The following is a 10010-nucleotide window of genomic DNA, read 5'->3' as shown; positions in this document are numbered from 1 at the left end:
AATTGCTTGTAAAATTGCTAGCAAACAAACAAATATGGTGCATTAAAGTAAAACAGACTGGTTATTGTATATAGTTGAATATGTAACTACAAGTGTACTTATAAAAATATTTTCTAGGTTTCTTGCCACAGGGGACTCATTCAGGACCATAGCGTCCAGCTTCAGGGTTGGTGTCTCAACAGTGAGCCAGATCGTCCAACAGGTTGTGACTGCAATCTGGGACTGTCTTGTGGAGGAGTACATGGCTGTGCCCACCACTGATGACTGGAGGTCCATTGCAGAAGGATTCGAGGAGCGGTGGAACTACCCTCTATGCTGTGGAGCGGTGGATGGGAAGCACGTGGTAATGAAGGCACCCCCCAACTCAGGATCCCAGTTCCACAACTACAAGGGAACATTCTCCATCGTTCTCCTTGCAGTTGTGGATGCGAGGTATCGCTTCCGGTTGATCGATGTTGGGGGGTACGGCAGGACCAGCGACGGTGGGATTCTGGCAAACTCCGCCTTTGGACAGGCTCTCCGTGCTGGTACACTTCATCTGCCTCCTGACCAGCCTCTTCCCGGTGCTGATGAAAGAGGACCCCAGCCCCATGTCTTTGTGGCTGATGAGGCGTTCCCGCTGTGGAGGAACCTCATGCGGCCCTTCCCTGGACGCCCCCTTCCTCCAGAGAGGCGTGTCTTCTATTACCGCCTCTCCAGAGCCAGGCTGGTGGTGGAGAACGCCTTTGGCATCCTCTCCTCACAGTGGAGGATGTACCGCCGCCTCATCGAGGTCCACCCAGAAGTTGCGGAGAAGTGTGTGAAGGCGACGTGTCTTCTCCACAACTTTCTGAGGTGTTCGGAGGGGAGAGAGGCACCTGCTGCGAGGGGCCCGGGACATGCTGGAGAGGAGCCACTGCCAGGTCTGGGTCGGGTTGCTGACCAACAACTCCTCCAGAGAGGCACTCGGGTGAGGGATGTCTTCATGGCACACTTCTCGGCGGAGGGAGCGGTACCATGGCAGCCGACGGAGTAGCGTTTGAAGTCCTCCTCATGACTTCCCCACAACGGCTCTTTTAAGAGCCACCCACAAACCTATAAAGAGCTAAACTATCTAAAAATAGTCCATTATTATTATATTTTGTTTTTTTTTCCCAGGTTGTCAGCCCCAGTTCCAGGATGTCAGGTCCACAACATGCACATTTATTAAGTTGAGACTTTTTAAAAATGTCAGGTTTTCCATGGTAGTATATCAGGTTAAATTATTTATTTATTTTTGTTTTGATGATAAATGGAGCCAGCCTCAAAAGTAATTAACCTGTCCTGTGTTTTTTCCTTATTCAACACTGTCCAGACACTAATGTTGGTTGTCTTTACATTACAATAATAATGTTTCATATAATCTAGATTTAGATATGGAATAAATAGCAATCAATACAAAATCAAAATGTCTCATATATTGAAATCAAGTTATGTGATAAAAGATTTGCTTTGTTTGTGCATTAGAACCACACCAGGCATTTAGTCATATTACAAAATAATTTATTGAGGCCAAACATATGAAGTAATTTTAGGTATAACATTAAAAAACATATTTAGGCAAAGCGTAAAAAAAATTATTTAGGCAAAACATATAAAATAACAATATGAACTGAAAAAAATGAACAATATGTGCAAACTATTTACATTAAGAGACAGGAACAAAAAGGACCTCAGCTTGGAAGGTGGAAGAGCCACAGGGAGCGGCATAGGAGAAGAGGAAGGAGGGCATTCTGCGTTTCCTGCAGAGCCTGCCGCCTCTTTTTTTTTTTTAAAGTTTACTGTGTGGGGGGTCCAATTGTTCCAAATTTAGCACAATGGTGCTATTTTCCATTGCCAATTTGTATATTTGAAATTTAACTTTTTCTTTTAAATGAGGCGGCATGCTCTGCAGAAAAGGCAGAAGGCTGAGGAGGAAGTACTCATCAGCGGAGCGTGGCGGTGGGGTTGGAGGTCGCGCCAGAGGTTGTGTCAGAAGCTCCAACAGCGTCTGCTCCACCTCCGACGGACCATCCTGGGACCGCTCACGGGGCCGCCGTCAGGCTCTCCTCCTCTGTTGGCCTGTGAAAGCAATACACAGTGCAATGAGAAGGCAGAAAGATGATACCTGATTTTCATGTTCACAGTAAAGGTTAACAATTTAATTGAAACAACAAAATTGTCTAGATATTGTGAGAATACTATCTGTGTCAGTGACATAGACAGTGCTTAAATGCAAGTGTGAAATTGTTTTGAACTATATATCAAGTAATTACAAGTTATACTTCAGACATGTACATAGATAAACATGCAAATGAACAGTAGCTAAAAAGTATGTATGTACTATTGCCTTCACACACCTGTGAGTTCAGCAGCAGGGGCTGAGGGACCAGGGACTGGGGAGACAGGAGAAGAGGCAAGGGATCTCAAAATATCCTCTTCCCCCTCTGATCATTTTCCTCTGTCAAGACAATATTAAATGTTAATACAACACGTTGGTAACAATGATCAATAGAGAGATTACATTTCTTCATCTGTAAACAATGACAGCATATATGCCTTGTAATGTGGATTCATTGGAAACACACCAGTCTCTGTCTCCCACGCCGTTTCTCCAGGCTGTCCCTGGTCCTCGAGGTGGTTGTCCTCTCTGATCCGGGCCTCGACCCCTCCATGTTACCACTAGTCTCCCGTGGGGTGACGAAGGGGTCGAGGAATCCCAAGATCTGAGAGTACTTCCACCTCTTCCCAGACCCTGCTGCTGACCCACTCCTCTTGTCCATCTCCTTCCTCTTCTCCTTCAGATATGTGTCCCTGAGGCTCTTCCACTTTTTTCTGCAAAAGTCCCTGAATAAACAATATCTTGTAAGCAAAAAATGTAGCTGAATATAAGCGGGAAAATAATTGTAAAATAGCGCAAGGCAGCTTGCTAGCTGGTTAGCAGGTCAATAACGTGACTCAAAAGTAGCAGGAAAATAGTTAAAAATAGCTAGCTGCTTAGCAGGGCAATAACGTGACACAAAAGTGAAATGTGTAATTATATATATATATGCACGTGTAAAAAATATACCCATAAATATTTTGTTCAAGAAATTACAGTGACTGTAGCATTTCTATCGTAAAGAAGTGGACAAATATTAAAGATTAATTTGTATTTACAACTTACCAGGTTGCCCAATCTCCTCACTGACCCTCTTCCAAGCGAGGTCCTTTTTGTTCCTGTCTCTGTAAAAATATGAACTGGAATCGTACAATTCCGGGTGACTGCTAACAGCAACAATTAATTTTTCCTCCATAGCTGTCAGTGATTTTGGAATGAAAGATTCCGAGCGGGAGCGGGAGTTTACCTCACTTTACCTCCTGAGTGACAGCAGGCAGCTAGGCTCCTGATTGGTTAACGCGGCGCGAATTGACGCCAAAGTTCAGATTTTTCAACTCGGGCGGCAGACGCGAATTCGAGTCAAACGCGTGAATGCACCATTCGCGCGTAACGCGCCAGACGCTCAATTACAAATCAGCTATGATGACACACGGACTGTGAAAAAGGTCTCTTAGCCATTTTTGCCTTTATTACCCCTTGTTAAAAAATCATTGTGTGTCTATATTCTAGCAAGCATTATATAAGCATAATTTTGTAGCTATATGGTTCACAAACCAGCCTGGTACTAATTTATTTATGTTTTTCCTCGGCAGACACTGTGATATCAGAGTTTCCGGGCACGACGCAGTCAGAGGTGAGAGCTGTAATGCGTCGAAAATGCAACAACGAAAGTTTTGTGTCGAAAAAAAACCACTGTTAAAATTATTTTTGTTTGTTGGTTGTTGTTTTTTTTGTTTGTTTAGTTTTTTTCCCCCAAGGTTGGGAAAGGACTGTAAAATTTTAAAAAAGAAAAGAAAATCGTGTTTTGTTTATATTTAAGATGTACTGTATGCTGTAGTTTAATTATTTTATAGTTTAATGTTCTTTTTTTTCCAACCTCTAGGTCTGTTTGTACTTTATTTGAATTTTTTTTGAATAATGTTTAAAAAAATTAAAGTGTTTTTCAAGAAAGGGATGCTGTTTGTTTGTACATTACATACCTGTGCTGTATTGTATCTGTGGTATCTTTTTAAACTATGGGTTACGTTTACACACAATAAAAAAAAATTAAAGCTGAAATAGTATGTTAAAAGCATATTTTAGTTCATCTTCACTGTGTTTAAAAATAGCACAGTTGAGTACACAAAGATGATCTTAAGTTTATCTTAAGAAGTACTAAAGAAACCTTTAGTATATTTAGTGTGTGAAAATGGAGCACTTTAAGTACATTATAGATGTTTACTTTAATAAAATGTATTTTAGTGTACTTTTTTTGACAAAGGAATACACCTTAAGTATAATATATATATATATATATATATATATATATATATATATATATATATATATATATATATATATATATTTATAATGTATTATTATTATATTTTTTTAAGTAATTTATTAGTATAATGAAAATGCATTACAAATGAGTTTTAAACATACTAAAAGTGGTAACAAAATACATTTTTTAAAGGTTGAAATAGTATATTAAAAATATATTTAAGTTCATCTTCAGTGTGTGTCAAAATAGCACAGTTGAGTACACTTAGTTGATCTTAAGTTTATCTTAAAAAGTACTAAAGTTAAGCTTTTAGTATATTAAGTATAAAATAAGTGCGCGAAAATAGAGCACTTTAAGTACATTATGGAAGTGTACTAAGTGCACTTAAATAAAATGTATTTTAGTGTATTTTTTTTGACAGAGGAATACACCTTAAGTATAATATATCCATCCATCCATCCATCGTCAACCGCTTATCCTGTGTACAGGGTCGCGGGGGGCTGGAGCCTATCCCAGCTAACATTGGGCGAAAGGCGGGGGACACCCTGGACAGGTCGCCAGTCCATCGCAGGGCAAGTATAATATATATATATATTTATAATATATTATTATTATATTTTAAGTAATTTATTAGTATAATGAAAATGCATTACAAATGAGTTTTAAATATACTAAAAGTGGTAACAAAATACATTTTTTAAAGGTTGAAATAGTATATTAAAAATATATATAAGTTCATCTTAAGTGTGTGTCAAAATAGCACAGTTGAGTACACTTAGTTGATCTTAAGTTTATCTTAAGAAGTACTAAAGTTAAGCTTTTAGTATATTAAGTACAAAATAAGTGCGCGAAAATAGAGCACTTTAAGTACATTATGGAAGTGTACTAAGTGCACTTAAATAAAATGTATTTTAGTGAACTTTTTTTTCACCTGGGACAATAGCATACAATAATACAGATAGTGAACACCCTTGCCTTATCGTCCTCCCCACGTTAAATCTGTCTGTTATACTCCGTTTACTTTATATGGAAGTGCACAGAGTTGTGTTAGTCTCTTCACCCATCCCACCATTCTCTGCCCAAAACCAAACTTCTCTAATGTCCTATACAAATATTTGTGCTCTACTGTATCGAAGGCCTTGTTCCAATCTATCCCTATCACTATTCCCCCTATCTTGTCATGTTTTATACACTCAATCACATCCCTAACTGTCCCTATTGTATCCGCTATGTCCCTACCTGGTATGCTATATCTCTGCATTGGTTGAACTATGTCCCCTATCACTCTTTTTATCCTATTGGCTAATAATTTAGTAAGTATTTTATAATCGACATTTAATAAGCTGATTGGCCTATAATTCTCTAAATCGAATTTGTTCCCCTTCTTATACACTAATGTTATCACCCCTTCTACCATCCTATCCTGCACTGTCCCTGTTCTTTCCATCCCCCTAAATACCTCCACTAGTATTGGAGTGCTATCTCTTTTTTATATACTTTATACCACTCTATTCCTATCCCATCACTTCCCGGGCTCTTCCAACTTCTTAATCTATCTATTGCTTCTATCACTTCTTCCTCATCTATTTTCCTTTCACACCACCTCCTATCTTCTTCACTCAACTCACTTTCCACTCTTTCTAGGACTTCATCTATACTTTTCTCCTCCACTCCTCCCCTCTTGTATAACTCACCGTAAAACTCCTGGACCCTCTCTAATATATCCACATAATCTTTTATTGCCACTCCCTCCTTTGTGTTTATTTCATTTATGTATGTCCTGCTCTGCCTCCTTTTCTCCAGTCCCAGGAAGTACCCTGTGCACTTTTCACCCTCCAGCGCATACTTTGCCTTACTTCTCAGGATTGCTTCTTTACATTTCTCTCTCTCATACTTCTCTAATTCCATCTTCACCTCAACATATTTTTCCATACTGTATCCCTCCTCATCTTCAGCTCTACTCAACTATGCCTTCAACCTTTCATAATCCACATTCCTCCACCTACCTCCTCACTCCCTACTTTAAGTGATCATGATGGGGTTAGGTTTAAAATTAAACTATTTTCCCTTTTGTCTTATTCCATCTATATACCTAATTATTTCCCCCTGCACTAACACTAAATCTATTCTACTCCGTTTTAAAATTCCATTCCTCATCTGTCTCCTAGTAAATTCTCTCTTCTCTGGGTTCTCATACCTCCACACATCTATTAGTCATTTATCTCTCATCACCTCCATCAACATCGTCCTCGATTTCTCCCATCTACATTTTACCCCCTTCCCTACATCAAGCCTACTACATTTGATATTAAAGTCTCCTACTACAATACACCTCCCCACAATTAACACTTTTAACACCTCTATAATTTCTCTCCTATCTATTTATATGTTTGGGACATATATATTAATTAGTCTAAATTCTATCTTCTTATATTTGAACTGAATTACTAATATCCTCCCTATCTGATCCTTGTACACCTCCTTTATACCTTCTACACTGTTTAATCATTATTGATACCCCCCTTGCATTCCTAGCCCCATCATTATAATATATGTCTCCCTTCCACTCCTCTCTCACCTCTCTCACCTTATCCTCATCCCAATTAGTTTCTGGTAAACAAATAATATTGCTTCGAAAAATAAACAAGCACTCCTTCATCTTCTTCCTATCTCTTAAACCATTTACATGAATTGAAGTTACAGTGGCCATGAGAGCAAACAAACAAAGGAAAGAGTTCAAAAACATTCATCTAAAACAAACATCACATACCAGATTGCTGTTCTTTAATCTGTTCAGCTCTTTCTCTGTCCTTCTCCGCCTTTCTCTTAGCACTCATTCTCTTGGTTGTCATCTTCACTTTTCTCAAACTCACTCCTCTCTTCTCCCTCCTTACTCCTCCTCTGCTTGTTCTCGGGTCTTGAACTTTTTCTTTCTTTTCTGCCACTCCATCCCTCTCCTTCTTGCCAGCTTCTTCTCCCTCCTCCCTTTCTCCGGTCTGCTCCATTTCATCGTCATCCTCGCTCATACTTTCAGCCCCATGTCTCCATTCCATTTTATCTCCACCTTCGCTAGCTTCACCTTCACCCTTCATCTCTCTCTCTCCACATCATCGCCGATCTCTTCGTTCTGCTCCTCCGTCCACTCATTTTCTCTCTTCTCACCATTATCTTCTTGTGCACTTTCCTCCACTCTCTCTTCTCCCCTTCGATCATCACACTCTCTTGCATAGTGTCCCTCCTTATTACATTTGAAGCATTTAAACTCAGGGCACTCTCTGAATATGTGGCCTGGTTTAATACAAAGTCTACAGACACGCACTTGTCTATCATGAATAACACGAAAATATTCTGTGCCCCTCAGTGTCTCAAACTTTGTAGTGAAAACTTGCTCAGTGAAACACACCTTAAGAAATCTTGTTCCATCCGATGTCTCTGTTCCAGGCCATACCCGACGTTTGATTGTTGAAAGTGGTTTTACTCCCCACTCATCCAGTGAATATCTTTTCGTCTTCTAGATACACCGGTAGATTGATAATAGACACCACCATCTCATTGTTAATAATGTCCCTGGCGTGCACCATCGCTCCTTTTATTCTCACCCCATCCATTAGTTTGCTCTTTGCATCTTTGTCTTTCATTGTGAGTTCATAAATCCTTTCGCTTCTCTCTCTGCGTCCCATCACTTCTCCACATTGCTCCTTCACGCCCTTCAATAACTCCATTATGGAAATATTCCACCTCCACCTCCACTGTTAGCTCCTTGCAGTATTTCACTCTCTGTTCACCACTCACTTCTCTGCAGTTCTTCCCACTCTCTTGTTGTTCACTTCCTGTATCTTTGCTTGTTCCATGTCCATTCACGTTGTCATTTATTTTTCTTTTGTCATTCACAGTTTGCCAAACTTTGTCTTTACTTCTCTCCTGTCCTTCATTATTTGTGTCCATTTCCTGTCTCATCGTTATTTATTCAATCCTCTTGTTCATAGCCATGCTATCCATCCGTAATATAAATCTCAGAATGGTCCCCCTAACAGCAAAGCTGTTGGGAGAAAAGAAACTAAAATGAACAGTAACTTTTCAAGAAAGAAAAAATATGAACAAAAGCAGTATATTATAAAGAAATTCTCAAAACAAACACTCTCCTGTTGCTTTATTACTTCCTGGACTATACCACTATGAGCGTGCGCAGGGTGGAATGGCCTGGCCGTAAGCGAGAGTTGCTGCTACCAGCAGGCTATTTCACAAAGCCTCTACTGCTTTCTGGAGGAGAAAAGATAAAGGGGCAGTCTTTCCTTTGCCACAGAGAAAGCTAAATGAAAGAAAATCAATCAAACAACCAATTTCCAAGGATAGATAAATACATAAATAAATCCCAGTTGAGCCAGGGGAGTGTATGAGTTAAAACAAACAAGGAAAAGCAATAGCTTACAGCACCTGGTATTCGCAGGAAGTCTACAATCCAAGTACTAACCAGGCCCAACCCAGCTTAGCTTCCGAGATCAGATGAGTTCGGGCGCGCTCAGGGTGGTATAGCCGTAAGCGAGAGCAGCTGCTACCAGCAGGATAATTAAAGCAAGCGCACTGCACGCATCCTTACGCTGCTCTCCCATCATTGACACATGTCTTCTATTGCAGCTCTAAAAAAGGAACAACAGACCCTTTCCTCTCAGACATTGTCTATTTTTATTTATTTTTCTTGTTGAAAAAGTAAGTGCCTCCTCTTTACTCATTCAATTTCAAAGGAGTCATCCACAATACCTTTTTCTGTATACCTGTGTCATAGCATCCATGTGATTTGCTAAAAGAGGGCATACTCAGCTGCACAGTGAAATTCTTAACACGTAATAATAAGCCAGTATCCAAAGAAAACTCTTCTCTACTTAAAAAATGATCTCAGGTCACTTTCTTTCGAAAGTGTCCACCACATTTTGGAAGCACACCACTTTGTTTGCACTTTCCTACTCTGTATGTTGCTCTCGAGAAAGAGCAAAAAAAAACTCTACCGCTTTCTGTAGGAGTCAAGATAAACGAGCAGGCTGTCCTTTGCCACAGAGAAAGCTAAATGATAGAAAATCAATCAAACAACCAATTTCCAAGGATAAATAAATAAATCCCAGTTGAGCCAGGGGGGCGTGTATGAGTTAAAACAAACAAGGAAAAGCAAAAGCTTACAGCACCTGGTATTCCCAGGAAGTATCCCATCCAAGTACTAGACAGGACCAGCCCTGCTTGGCTTCCAAGATCAGACGAGTTCAGGCCTGCACAGGGTGGTATGGCCGTAAGCAGAAGCTGCAGCTACCAGCAGGACATTTAAAGTAAACGTACTGCATGCATCCTTACCTCCTATTATTGACACGTGTCTTGTACTGCAGCTCTAAAAAAGAGACAACAGGCCCTTTCCTCTCAGACATTGTCTATGTTTATTTATTTCTCTTGTTGAAAAGGTAAGTGCCTCCTCTCTCCTCATTCAATTTCACAAGAGTCATCCACAATACCTTTTTCTGCATACCTGTGTCATAGCATCCATGGTATTACCAGGAAGTCTCTCATCCAAGTACTAACCAGGCCCAGCCCTTCTTGGCTTCCGAGATCAGACAAGTAAGTTTTTTTATTTTTTTTTATTGATTAATTTCAGAAAATATAAATTAC

At 39.8% G+C, this 10010-nt stretch overlaps 1 non-coding gene and 1 pseudogene across 1 annotated transcript; both read right to left on the bottom strand.

Annotated features, from left to right (window-relative positions):
- Positions 1 to 8783: 8783 nt before the first annotated feature.
- Positions 8784 to 8902, bottom strand: LOC127620405 (5S ribosomal RNA). The gene has a single exon (XR_007967702.1). It is a non-coding gene; the product is annotated as a 5S ribosomal RNA (ribosomal RNA).
- A 624-nt stretch (positions 8903 to 9526) lies between these two features.
- On the bottom strand, positions 9527 to 9645 carry LOC127620494 (uncharacterized; annotated as a pseudogene).
- Between the last annotated feature and the right edge of the window lie 365 nt (positions 9646 to 10010).

This window comes from Xyrauchen texanus, chromosome 26, assembly GCF_025860055.1.
Source record: "Xyrauchen texanus isolate HMW12.3.18 chromosome 26, RBS_HiC_50CHRs, whole genome shotgun sequence".
Taxonomy (NCBI): Eukaryota; Metazoa; Chordata; class Actinopteri; order Cypriniformes; family Catostomidae; genus Xyrauchen; species Xyrauchen texanus.
Note: the sequence above shows the minus strand (reverse complement) of the source record. Positions and strands in the feature narration are given on the sequence as shown.